The sequence below is a fragment of the Cataglyphis hispanica genome, chromosome 7 (genome assembly GCF_021464435.1).
Source record: "Cataglyphis hispanica isolate Lineage 1 chromosome 7, ULB_Chis1_1.0, whole genome shotgun sequence".
In the NCBI taxonomy this organism is placed as follows: Eukaryota; Metazoa; Arthropoda; class Insecta; order Hymenoptera; family Formicidae; genus Cataglyphis; species Cataglyphis hispanica.
In genome coordinates this window covers 105,001-119,414 of record NC_065960.1, presented here as the reverse complement: position 1 = coordinate 119,414, position 14,414 = coordinate 105,001, and the positions used below count along the sequence as shown (strand labels likewise).

The 14,414-nt window shown below is 26.3% G+C and overlaps 1 long non-coding RNA gene across 2 annotated transcripts in view; it reads right to left on the bottom strand.

Moving 5' to 3' along the window:
• Positions 1–5,361: 5,361 nt before the first annotated feature.
• LOC126850778 (uncharacterized) overlaps positions 5,362–14,414 on the bottom strand; it is a 26,948-nt gene continuing 17,895 nt past the window's right edge. For both annotated transcript variants that reach the window (XR_007687584.1, XR_007687586.1), the window contains exon 7: positions 5,362–5,794. This is a non-coding gene — a long non-coding RNA (uncharacterized LOC126850778). The remainder of the gene's footprint in view (positions 5,795–14,414) is intronic.

The window sequence follows — 14,414 nt, the reverse complement described above, 5'->3', positions numbered from 1 at the left end:
ATTATATATTGTGTAATATGTCTTATATTATATATTATATGATAATTATATTATATATTACATATAATGCATATAATTGTTTATATATATATATATATATATATATATAAACAATTTTTAACTATAAACAATTGCAAATAAAAGATTTATTGGAAATTTGAAAAAAGAGAGAAAGAGAGATTGTGGAATAAAGTTATGGAATAATCACTACAGTAAAAAACTTTATTTATATATTTTATTACATTCAACAGGTTGAACATAAAAAGACAGAGATTTAAAATTTGAATATTAATGACAAAGTTACTTGCTGTTATAAGTTAAAAATATACGACATAAAATAAAATCATCGTATTTTTTTTGTAGCAAGAAATGATCTGCCAGCTTAAATACTGCGTTTAGTTCTGTATATTAAAAAATAGATCAATAATGAATCAATAATAAAAATCGGAATATAAGGGTGAAACTAGCATTAATTTCAAGAGTTAATCTTCTCCCTCCCCTTTCCGCAAAATTAAAAGTAATCAGCTACGGCTGGCTTTTGCAGTTTTCAAAGAGGTGAAGTTTATGGAGAAATTTCGAGATGAGGCTCACACAGCAAGATTAAGGCTACGGCTATGGCTACGGAATTGGGAGTAAAGGTGGAGGACGCAGGAGAAGAGGAGGAATGAGGGAGAGTGCTGAGCCAGCATAGCCCGCTTGCCAGCCTGCACATCGATACCAACCAGTCAGCCGGCAAACCAACCTATCTACCAATGAACCCACCTCTACAATCGATAGAGAAATTTTTCTTCCCAACAGAAAGTGTTACTGTACGCATTGATCCAAGTGCAATCGAAATTTCACGCGTCATTCAATTGATTCTTCAGCACCATTTCGCAAAACTATGCATAAAACACTTAATAATTTTATTTTTTCTCAGCAAATTTTGCATGTTAGAAGAAATACGTACGTTTCTTAATTTTCAATCTAGTACCATGAGAATATAATTTGTTTATTACAAATTTTCTATTCTTCCTTTTATTAATTTTATTTATTATATATATATATATATATATATATATATATATATATATATATGTATATATATATATATATACACGATATATGAATTAAAAAAAAGCACTAAATATCTTTTTAAAAATAATTAAATTGTTTAAAAACTAAATTTTTCTTATTAAAAATCTTTAATTTTTTATTAAGTATTGCAAGTAGCCATCGTTTATTAAATTATAACTTCCCAATTTTCATGGTAATATTCTCTTAGACATGTGCCGTCTTTTACCTACAAACTTTTTATTTTAATTTAAAATAATTTTTTTTTAAATAAAAATAAATGAAAAAAGAGAAGAATAAATAATTTTTATGTTATATAAACTATTAAAGATAAAAAAATTTTCTGAGACTAAATCAAAATAAATGCAAATAGAATAAAATTCTCTATTTTTAATTACATTTCAAATAAACTAAAATAAAATTATATAATTGGCTTATAAAAATATTTAATACCAATAAATAAAAACTCACGACTGTAAAGAATAATTTGTTAATAAAAAACCGACTTTTAATTAATCACAAAAAATAAATAAAAGATAATTAGCTAATTTTAAGACATTCTATATACATATGTAATCTAATAAAAATCTTATTAAAAATAAGTTGACTATTGAAAAATTATAGTTTATGGTAAGTATGTGTTTGTCCCTCTTATATATGTATAATTTGTGTTACAAAGTTTAATAATTTATGTTAGTAATTATTCATATTTTATATTTTTAATTATTTAATCATTTTTTTATTATTTTATTATTTTTAATATTATTGTACAAAAAAAATCAAGAAAAATTAATTCTGAAAAAAATTAATTTTAATGAAAGGAAATAATTTCAAAAATTTTCATAAATATATATTTATTATTATTATTTTATATTTTATTTTATATTTTATTTACATATTTTATTTTATAATTCATCATTCTTTATCTTATATCTTTTTATATTTTGTATTTTATATTTTAAATATATATATTTCATTATTATATTATATATATATATTGATGTTACTACATAGCACACACACATATACATATATAATATGTATACACATACATGTAGGAAAAAGTAGAGTAAAACCGGGTTCTTTCTGGATTTACCTATAAAAAATCAAAGAGTAAAAGAAATTTTGACCATTAGTAATCTTTAATAGATCTTAAACTATAAAAAATAAGACTAGTTGCTAAAAAAGAATATTACCAAGAATAACAAGTTTTTTGGGAAAGTCAAAATATCCAATTTTGCCCTACCAGTAGGGTAATTGAGTATGATTTAACCCATCTATTCGATTTTACCCTATTTTCCTCTACATAGTAAAATAAATTTTTTAAACTATATTAAAAACAAAGATAAAAATAAAAATTATTTATTTCTTTAAGTATTTAAAAAATATGAAAATAAATACATATATATTGAAAGGTAATAGTAGTAAAAAATATATGATTAAATATATTCATTTAATTTAAGAAAAAATTAAAGAAAAAATTATAACTTTACTAAAGAGTTACAATTTTAATAAATGTTTAAATGTTTATAAAATTTTGTTTTATGTATAAATACTTTACAAAAATTATATGATGAGAAATTCGCAACAAAGAATAAGTTCTATATTTCATAACTATATCGAAAATATTACAGAATATACATGGCAAACACAATTGCCGGACTGATTTTTCAATACACCCTGTTTTCGCTAATATTTTTCCCTGCTTTGTGATGAAGATCACCTTGTGCATTAATGTCACAAAAGTCCTAAGGTTATCTTATGATAACTACATTATCATATTACAGCCGCAATAGAATGTTTAAACCTATTTTAAACTGTCCATAATTGCGATAGAAATCAAAAACAAAATTTCATATATTTAATATAATTTAATATGTTATAAAAATATATAGAAAACATTTGTAGAATCGTAATTATATATCTATATAAAGTTAATATTCTATTTTTAGAAAAAGTGTGCTCTATACTTACATTGGGAAATGACATATTTAATAATTGACATATTTAATAATCATACAATTCAAAATTTTAATTATACATATGTGTAATATCTGCTACAAATTCTTATCATAATTATGATTGTTCATAAGAGTATGTTTGCTAACAAGCAGAGTATAAGAGATAAATAATTTTTATACCATCCCTATTAGGTTACCGTGTACGCGCTAATCTAATTTTAAGATTTCACTATGATAGTCTTGAAGATAAAAGAAGAAACGTAATTCCTTTCACGCGTTCATGATTTTAACCCAAATAATAATTAGTAATGCAATTTTTTTTCATCTTTTTTTTTTCTCTTTTTCACTCTTTTCTTCCTTTCCTCATAATTATATACTTACAGTATGTAAAAAAATATAAATAGAACTCTAATGCTAGCTTACGCAAATTGTCTAAAAACGGGCTTCACTCTTTACTTCCGCAATAGAAAATGTATACGTTGATCGGTCGTGCGGCGACCTTGCATACACAACATACATCATGGCGTGAAACTGGGTAATGGCATCCAAGAGCACGTGTTAAATTTTTGCTATAGCAGCCGCATTTATCACTAGAAAAACAACTCATTCGCCGAGCCAGCATTATTTGTCGCTGCAACAATCGCTATTTTTGCTAAATTATATACTGGGTGTTTGATCATCTATCGTAAAAGGTTTCTCTAGCAGTGGAATTAAATCAATAATTTTTAGCAGAATTTGGAAAATAGTTATGTGTATAATAAACATAGTTTGTTGAATAGAGAACGTTCCGCTATTATTGCGTTAGCGCCTAATGGTAGACTGACTAAATAGCATATTTTTTAGAATTGGTTTTTCTTCTACAAAATTATCTAAATATTTTTACAATTATTTCAAACAAATACATAATAGTTGTTGAAAATGAAAACAGATCTTTAATAAACTAAATTTTAGAAATACAAATAAGTAATAAAAATTATATGTATTTGATAAATTAAAAAAAAGGTGTTTTTATATAATTTTTCAATTTAAAACTAGAATATATAAAGTATATATAAAGAATAATAAAAGCATGTTATTTTAATGACATAATAAATAAATAAATAAATAAATTATTGTCATTTTAAATGATGCCACTTGGATGTCAAATGATGTGCATTTGCTACCTAAATGTAATTAATTATAAAGATTTATTTAATAATGATATTATTATTAAAGATAAAAATAAGTTGGAAAAATTTATAATCTTTTTCTCAATATTTTTTGTAGAAGAAAAATTGATTTCAAGGTATGTAATTGTAGTTTACAAATTGCATACTTTTTCTTAAAAACAACTATATGTTTTCTTTATGCTAATTTATATTATTATTTTACACATAAAAGTATTAAAGTAAAATTTTTGAAAAATATTTTGCAAGATATTTTATATATTTTATATTATAATATATATACATATATTAAATTAAAATATAAAGCATTTTGTAAATCATTTAATTTTTTACCATTTTATTCTTATAACTCTTTATTCTAAATATTTCGACAAATCAATTATATATAAAAAATTAGCAACCCATTAAAGAAAAATATAGTTGCATAAAAATATAGTTTTTTGAATGCATCGTTACATTCAAGAAAAACATGTAAGGTATAAAAAAATAGTCTTTGTTGAAAGTATAAATTTATTTTATTTAAAATTTATTAAATTTAATTTTGTTACTTATTTGCATTCCTAAAGTTTAGTTTATGAAAGATTTTTTATTTTCAACAATTATAAGATGTTTAAAACAATTGGTATCTATATATTTGTAGAACAAAATCCAATTTCAAAAAATATTTTTTATATTATTCCTGTATAAGAGATAAATTCCCATGCAAATTGCATGATACTCTATATGTCAAGCTAATTAATTAATTTTAAATAAGCAACTCTGTTAGATTTTTTTATGTTATCGTTTCTTTACAGTAAACAATAATATAAAAGGTACTACAAAGTTATATATAAAAAGTTAGTAAAATTAATTTTTCGCATAAAATTTTGTTTTTATAAAATATTATTTTTTTGTAAAAAAAAGAATTTGTTGAAATCTTGAAAAAACTAGAAAGTATTATTTTTTTTTTATAATCTTTTTGTGTTACTTTGTAACCCTTTTGTAGAAGATGTACTATTTTAAAGTACAATTTTCAGTTATCTCTTTTTTTTTCTTGTAATCATTCTAAAATATGGAATTGTCATTTATAAATTAATAATGCATTCTAGACTAAATATTCAGATATTTATTTTGAATGATCGAAAACGACTAATAATGTCAATGACTTTGCATTCATCTTCGAAGAGGATATTTTTGTTCGATAATTATAGAGATTTATTTTAAACTAAGATATTTAAAAAATATTTCATTAATGATGAATAATATCTGAAGAGAAATCATCGGGAATTTATGACACTTATTATCACAAGTACTCAACGAGTATCCGCGTAAGTATTTCAGTTGTAGTGATCGAATATCTAATCGCGACGTTCGAGGACTGCAAACCGCAACCCCTATCTTCTCTGCCTACGTTCCCGACGGATAATCCTCGAGTAAATTGTTCATACATGTGTGTGTGTGTATATGTGTATATATGTGTGTAGATGTATGAGGGTGTTCGCTGTCGGACGCTCATTTGTTCCGGGCGTGATGACAGATGACAATGAAGTAGAAATCGTGGCATTCCAGAGGGGATGTGGAGTCTGTTTGCCGTTCGTGCCTCAATTATTCTCGGATCATCGTCGTGTATCGGTCCTAGGAACAATTAAATGCTCTGTATTCATGTCGTCATGATTACAAACGTTAGTTCCAATCACAGATTTCTACATATTATACTAGAATAGCTAAAAGTGATGCAAGGCCAACCATATCTAATTAAACAGGTTAGACAGTCAAGTAGATATAATACTAATCACATTGGCATATTTCTTATTTTTATATATTCATTATATATACACTTGATAATTTTATAATAATTTATTTTATTAGATTTCTAACTAAAAAATATATTTGCTGTACTTTTTGTGGTCTTTTTTTGTCTTTTTTAAAAAAAAAGATATATTTAAAAAAAAAGATATAATAATTCAGATGCTTAATTTTTCTGATTGAAATTTAAACATCGAAACAAAAAATTAAATTTTTGCACATCAGTGATTATGAATAGACGGCTAGACACGCAAGTCATATATCAAAGGAAAGAAGCGTAAGAAGAAAGGACGCGGAAGGAAACGACGGACAGTATAGAATATAGCGAAATCGTGAGCCAGAGAATAGCAGGCAATATTTGTGGGAATTGCGTTTGGCTCCTGGGGTGCATTTAGCGATTTCCGGCTCGCGTCGGAAATTCCGTCATATTTGTCACGCGGTCGTTATTAATGGCACATTTTTATTGTTTTAGCGTAAGAAGAGGGTGCGACATGAAAGACGAGCTTTTGAGATTCAAACGATCAAAAGCAGCTTTTTCTGTAGAGCTATTAAATTTAATAGCCGTCAAACACCGCCAGCGCTTTTTATACGTCTGCTGTAATATCTTATTTGTCGCTAATAAACATTTAAACATTTCTGTTAATTATTATAATGCTCAATTTCAAACAACACATCAACGATCTGAATTATGAAATATAAAACTTATAAACTTTGTCTCACACAAATACAAAAAATTTAACAGATATTATTCAAAAAAGTAAATAATGTTTGACTTAAGTATTAACATATAACTTTTTTTCAATTAGTAGATATTCCTGAGAATAAGTCATTAAACTTTATTGTTTTATTTAACTTATTTTGAAGATAAAAAATGTTTACCTGTTATCTGATATTGGTTTGAACAATTATTTGGAATATATTCAAATTCTGCAAGAGAAAATATTTATAACAGATAAATTTTTAAAAAAGTATCTATAATAAATATTTTTATCTTATATACATATTATTATAAAATGTAATTTTTCAGAAATTAAAATAGATAAAATAAAAATTGGCTTATTTTCATTATCTATCTAGAAAAATATAAATAAAGATAACTATAGAGAGAAATATAAATAAAGATAAATAAAAATAGATGAGCTAACAAATACAAATGTCCATGTGATATAATACTTGAAATATATTATATATGTATATTATACTCTTATATTATGATATATTCGATGGCTTCAACACATCTAGTTTTGACTTTCACTTATTGTTAAATTCTTTTCAATCAAATGTTAATTTATTCTGATTAGAGGATTTAATTTAAAATCAATTACAATAAATATTTAAAATTTTTTAAATTGTGATTTAAGGATAAGTAATCATGAAGAATCCCTTGCGTAAACAATTTTATTTGATATGATAAATATTATACAGGTTTTTAAATTTTAATTTAATGAGATAATATAAAGAAAAATTATAGCTAATAATAAAATATTTATATGTTCTGAAAAGTAGAATTAAATGTATCAATAAACTCAGTTTGATTTTAATATATTAAAAATTATTCATAAACGAACAATGACAATAATTATTATACTATGGATAAAAAAGATTTTAAAAAGTGACAAAATCAAAAAATGAAGTAGCAATTTTAACAAAAATTCAAAAATTGCAAAATATTTTTATAAATATTAGAATTATTATATTCGAAAGTGATACATATATAAACCTTTTTTGGCATTCTACAGTTATTTATTTTAATATTAGATATCAAAATAACTATTACTTAATTTAGTTGTCTTTTATACATACAAAATGTATATATATTTCCTCTATAACATAAGTCACATAACACATAATGCGCGTTTGTATGTTTAAAACATGGCAAAAATTAAAAGAATAAGAAAAAAATATTTGAACAAACACATTTAACATGATATTAATTTTTTCCATCAAATTCAATATTACATATACATATTGTATATATATTATATTCAGACCATAAACGTCTTAAAAAATTAATTTTAATCTCAATATATAAAAAATTTATATTATACTTTTAATATGTGGGAAAGACTTTTAAAAAATCTTATAATCTTATATATATCTTAATTTATAATTTATATTTACAATTTAATTAATTTTTTACTAAAATCTTATATTTTTATATGTAATTATTTATTATTATAAATAAAACGTGCACAATATTATATTTTCTAATTAATGAAAAACAATTAGCAATTGTTAAAATTTAAAAAAAGAATCAAGAATTTAGTTATTTGCGAACAGAATAATAGACATGGATAGATATTATTAAATTCTGTGAATTCAGAGAATTATTCTCTTCCTTAATTTATTTTAATAATGCGTATAGAGAAATACAAAAATGTATACATTTATTTACTTCTAGTATTCAATAATTCAATCTGACAGTAATAAAAAAATCAAGAATATTACCTAATTTCTTAAATAGATATAAAAAAAATCATATTTTTAATAAAAAAGAGGATAAGGTCCCAAAAAGAGTCTAGTTCCGATTTTTGATGAAATTTTGTGAAAAGCTTTCTTTCAGGTTGAAATAAAAGTCCCTAAAAGGAATTTTGGCAATTTCTACAAAAAAGTAATTTTTTAAGAGAAAATGGTAAAAAATATGGTAAATATTCGGATTAATTTACACTTTACGGATCATTTCCATTTTTACATATATTGTAGAGGGTACATTCTTAGTAATACACACTTTGAATTTTGTGGCGCTCTCTTCTAGTTTCAGAGATATGCAATTTTGAAGTATCATTATTTTGACATTTACTTGTACCATCTTTTTATTATATTTTATTTGTGTGTTTAAATTTTTTTGTTTACATTTGTATCACTATCAGTACACTTCCGCCAAGAATTTTGTTGTTTACATTTAATTATCTTTGCATTACTGCTATGCTTTACAATTGCTACTCCACCACTCCATGCAAAGCGAGGTTCAACGCAAACATATATGTGTTTAGTTTTTTGATAGTGGAGCCCCCTCCAGGGGGGAGCGTAATATACTGCTTTTACGCATATACTTTTTAATGCAAAAAGATTCTACATGGATTTACAACTTTCCACTCAAATCTTTATATTGATAGTGCTGTTTTGGATAAAGTTCCAAAAAGTATTCACTCCCGATTTTTTGGAAACTCAGTATTCTTACGTATTTTGACGCGCTGATTACGAATCATAGTGAAAATTGGCGACTATTTGATTTTTATGGTAAAAACCATGAAAAATCCATAAAAATGATAGTTTTTTACGTTTATCTCAGTAAATATGAAAAATTATGATAAATGTTTTAGACAAAAGTTTTAGCTCTTACAGAGATAAACATTTTAGGTTGTATACATTTTCACCGTACGAATAATAGTTTTCGAGGAAATCAAAGTTAAACATACTTCGGTAAAAATGAAGAAGAGGCATCTCCGATGACTTTGACCTTGACATATGTTGTCAAGGTCATGACCCTAAACAATATTCAAGAAGTTTTAGCTGTCGGTCATTGTCCATTAAAAAAGTTAACAAAAAAAGTTTGAAATATACCAAAATACATGCATGGACAGGAAGCACGCGCGCGCGCGCACACACACGCTGGAGGGATGGGGATGCGGAAGGAGGGCCTTCCCCCCGCCGGGTGGATCTCGCTTTACAACTTACAAAGTACATGCTACATTATATGTACTGCAAAGTACATGCTTAGATGGGAGGACAGATATGAGATTTAGAGTCCATCGTTTTTGTCGAAAACTATCACTAACATAAAATGTTTATCTCTGGGAGATCTAAAACATTTATCATGATTTTCCGTATTTACTGAGATAAACTATAATTTTTATGGATTTTTTATGGTTTTCACCATGAAAAACAAATAGTCGATAATTTTCACTATGATATTTGTAATTAACGCATAAAAATACGTAAGAATACTGAGTTTCAAAAAAATCGGGGATGAGTATACTTTTCGGAACTACACCCAAAAGTATATGTGTGGAGGCAGTATGTTCTGCCCCCTGCGGGGAGAGGGGAGGGCGCACTATCACAAAACTAGACACAGGTTTGCATTGAATCTCGCTTTGAGTGGAATGTTGGAAAACTCAAAGAGTTTTGACCATGGAAATGTAAACAAATACTTTTTCCATATCTACTTTATATAAATACAACATAAACGAACTTTATTTTTTCTTATTTTATAACAGAAAAAGCATTAAAATTGTAAAACTTTAAAATCGCATATCTCTGAAACCAGAAGAGAGCACCATAAAATTTAAAATGTGTGTTATTTAGAAATATAACCTCCATAATTTATATATAAAAATGAAAATGATCTGTGAGGTGTAAGTTAATCTGAACATTTATCATACATTTATCATTTTCTCTTAAAAAATGACTTTTTTGTAGGAGCCAAAATTCCTGGTAAAACTCTCGAAGTTGAGACTATATGTCTATGACCTTAACCTTGACCTTGACCTATATGTTGTCAAGAAGGTTCTTCTGAGTAATTCTCTACAAGAATTAAGTGGCGAACGGCATTTTAGTTTAGAAGGTATAATGGTAATTATACAAAAAGAGGGCAACTTAATGTATGACTTTGACTTTGAAATATGTTGTCAAGATCATCATCCTAAGTAACTTTGACCTTGAAAAAAATAGCGATCATAATCCGTTCAAAAGTTATAAAACATTGAAAAGTGAACTTCACTTTGTTTTGCAAAGTACATGTATGGATGCAATAGATTTTGCCAATCCCCCCCTCCCTCCCCATAGAACTCGCTTTATGTTGCAAAAGATACATGTACACAATGCGTTCCGCCACCCCTCCGAGGGGCTCCAAAAGATATAATCTAATTCAAACCTATTTCTGATTTAAAACTAAAATTTGGTTTGGGTTAGGTTATATCTTCCAGAAGTAGAGCCCCCCGTAAAGGGGGGATAGCATCCACTACGTCCACGCATATATTCTAAAGTATATGCGTAGGTATAATGGATTCCGTCCCTCCTACGGGGTGGAGACTCCACTTCCGGAAGATATAAACTAACAAACCAAGTTTTAGTTTTAAATCAGAAATAGATTTGGATTAGATTATATCTTTTGGAAATGGAGCCCCCCGGAGGGGTGGCAGAACCCACTGTGCCCACGCATACACTTTACAACAGGAAGCGAGTTTTATCCTACAACTGTTGTGTGAATGGTAAAGTGTTAAGCAAGGAGCGGTGTTTTACATATGAAATTTTTATTTTAACTTTTATTTTAACTATATCTTTCAAACTAATGCCACTTAATTCTTACGGAGAATTACTCACAATCAGAAGAACATCTTTAACAACATATGTCAAGGTCAAGATCATCAGCGTATAAGCCCAACTTCGATAGTTTTACCAAATTCCTTTTAGAGAATTTCATTTCAACCTGAAAGGAAATTTTTCACAAAGTTTCATCGAAATCGGAGCTAGATCCTTTTCGGAACTTCATCCAAAAGAAAACCTTCAAGCAAACACGTTTCTTATTGAATAAAAAAATAAATTCTTTTATTTTTGTTTTTAATATAATATTTTTTATTACTTTTTTTGTTAATATAATTAAAATCGGTAAATGTGCATATTAAAGAACTCACCTCAAATAATCTTGACCTTGACATATGTCGTCGAAGTCATAATCCTGAGTAGTATCAAAAAGATTTTAGCCGTTGCTCGTTGTTTATTATAAAGTTATTATCAGTTAAATTGTATGATAAGACCAAGTATTAAAATGCAATAATTTGAACTTCTCCAAGCATAAATTTCATAATTGCAAATATGCAACAATTTTAAATATAAATGCGTGGGCGAGAGAGAAAAAATAGAAATTATATTTCAGATATAAGTTCATTTGTACATATACAAGGTATTCCACGTAAAGTATTACTAAGCTAATAACTCTAAAAATATTTGTCGAATTAAAAAGTTGTGCATGAGAAAGTTTTATAAATTTGAGGAGCCTTTCTAACTACGTAAGTATAAAGTCGCCCCCCCTCTTCCTTCAACAGAAGGGTAAATAGTAATTTCACAATTTTAAATAAAACTCTTTATAAAATGTTACACATTTGAATTCTATAGAAAAAGACAAATAAATTTTATCTAAAATATTTGTTTGAAAAATGCTTGTACAATTCCAAAAACAATAAACCTTTGATTGCGCCGAAATTTTAACCAAAGCTTGTCTTTGACTTGAGTATCATAATGGTTTTTTGTCTACGAGGCCCTGTTTGCCCCCTATGCCTCCGCAAAGTTTCAAACATTTTTACTGTATATCTTCGAAAATATTGATTTTAGAAAAAAAAAGTTTTAAACAAAAATGAAGCTATTAAGAAACTGAACAAAAAAGATTACATATTTTACATAAACCTACAAGTTACGCATAATAATAATTTTAATGTTATCATGTTAATACACACTGCCACCACGCATATACTTTTTAATGTGAAGTGAGGTTTTACATGGGTTTACAAGTTTTCACACATAGTTTAATCCAAATCAATGTGTCTAATTTTAATGGTAGTGGAGTTCCCTTGTAGGGGCGGGGGGCGGGGGAACACACTGTTTCCACGCATACATTTTTTAATGCGAAGTGAGGTTCCACATGGGTTTACAAAAAGAAGTTGATTTGGAAATCTACAATTAAAGAAAATCTTAATATAATTCTTGTATTTAGAATAATTAATATATTTCTGTATGAATCAGGTCTGATACATTATATTAACACGATAACGTTAAAATTATTATTTTATTAATAACTTCTAAAACAATCGGTTTATGTAAAATGTATAAACTTTTTTTGTAAAGTTTTTTAAGGGCTTTTTTTTCCATATCTTTTTAGTCTAAAATCAATATTTTTGAAGATATACAGTAAAAATGTTTGGAACTTTGACGAGGCATAGGGGGCAAACGGGACCTCATCGGCAAAAAACCCTCAAAGTGCTTTATCAAGTCAAGGACAAGCTTTGGTTAAAATTTCAGCATTACATGGGACACTCTGTATATGTAAAATTTACCGTACAATTATAAATCGTACAATTATAACAATAAAATTATATTGTTTTTTTCATGTATGTTTGATATATTTAATTATAACCAATAAGTCACACATGATGGTATTAAATTATTGTTTATATAGTCATGGAAGTAAATTTCTATTCTTTAAATAAAAATTAGATTTGGGTTTGGTTAGTTTTTTGGAGAAAGAGAGTATAGAGAGAGGGACATCCCTCTCTGCATTCCTCCCCTGCCAATGTATTTATTTAAATATTTAAATATACAACTATAAAATTCATGGTTCTTCAAATCGAAGAAGATTATCAGATATTTATCAGATTATCATATTTAATATTTGTTCTTATTGTATAATTTAATTGTTAATAACTTTTTAATAAACGACAGCTAAAATCAGCAACAGCTAAAATCTTTTGGATATTACTCAGAATTATGATCTTGATAACATATGTCAAAGTCAAGTTCATTGGGGTGAGTCCCCTAATATGAATATTTATTTCACAAAATCTAATGTTTGTAATATATTTTTTTTTCAAAAATAATTAATGAATTAATAAGACTTTTGAAGCAAATTATTCACATGAACACGATATAGTTCAAATAATTTTTAGTTAAATGCATAACAAAAATTTTTGTTATGCATCTAACTAAAAATTATTTAAGTTATGGTGTTTAATATTATTTTACAATAATCTTTTAACTACAATTAATCCATTAAAATTGTTTTTAAATAGATAAAATAAAAAATAAAAAGATTCTTTTTAGTTTATAAAATGTTTATATTCGTGAATTACAGATAACAGAATGGTAAAAGCTTATTGTAAAAAACTTTTTATAATATTAAATACATATACAAAAAATATCGTATGAAAAAAACGTACGTTATGAAAAAAAATATTTATATTATATATATTTTATTATATATATTTTATTATATATGTTTTATTATATATATTTTATTATATATACTTTATATATATATATATATATATATATATATATATATATATATATATATATTATAGCAAAGAGCGATATTGTCCTCCTGTGTAAAACAATTCTAGTCGACCGAGATAGGCGGATCTCAATAATACGTACTAAGCGATACATTATATCTTTCTTAATGATATCGCTCGGTTGAATTGATTCTACTCGCGCATTGTAGGGGCTGGATTTCCTGGTAACGAATTTATTAATACAACCGGTGACCGCGAGCTCTTGTAAGCCAATTGCTGACTACGGCGATGCAATGAGAAACGTATCACATCGCATCGCGTTGCACCGCATCGGATCACATCGCGGCGATGCATCGTGGTATCTTGAAAACGGCGACCTTCGTGCACCCGAGATTGCACGCGCGAGGACATTTTTGCAGTGTTCTTTTTAACTTTATGAATAGAGA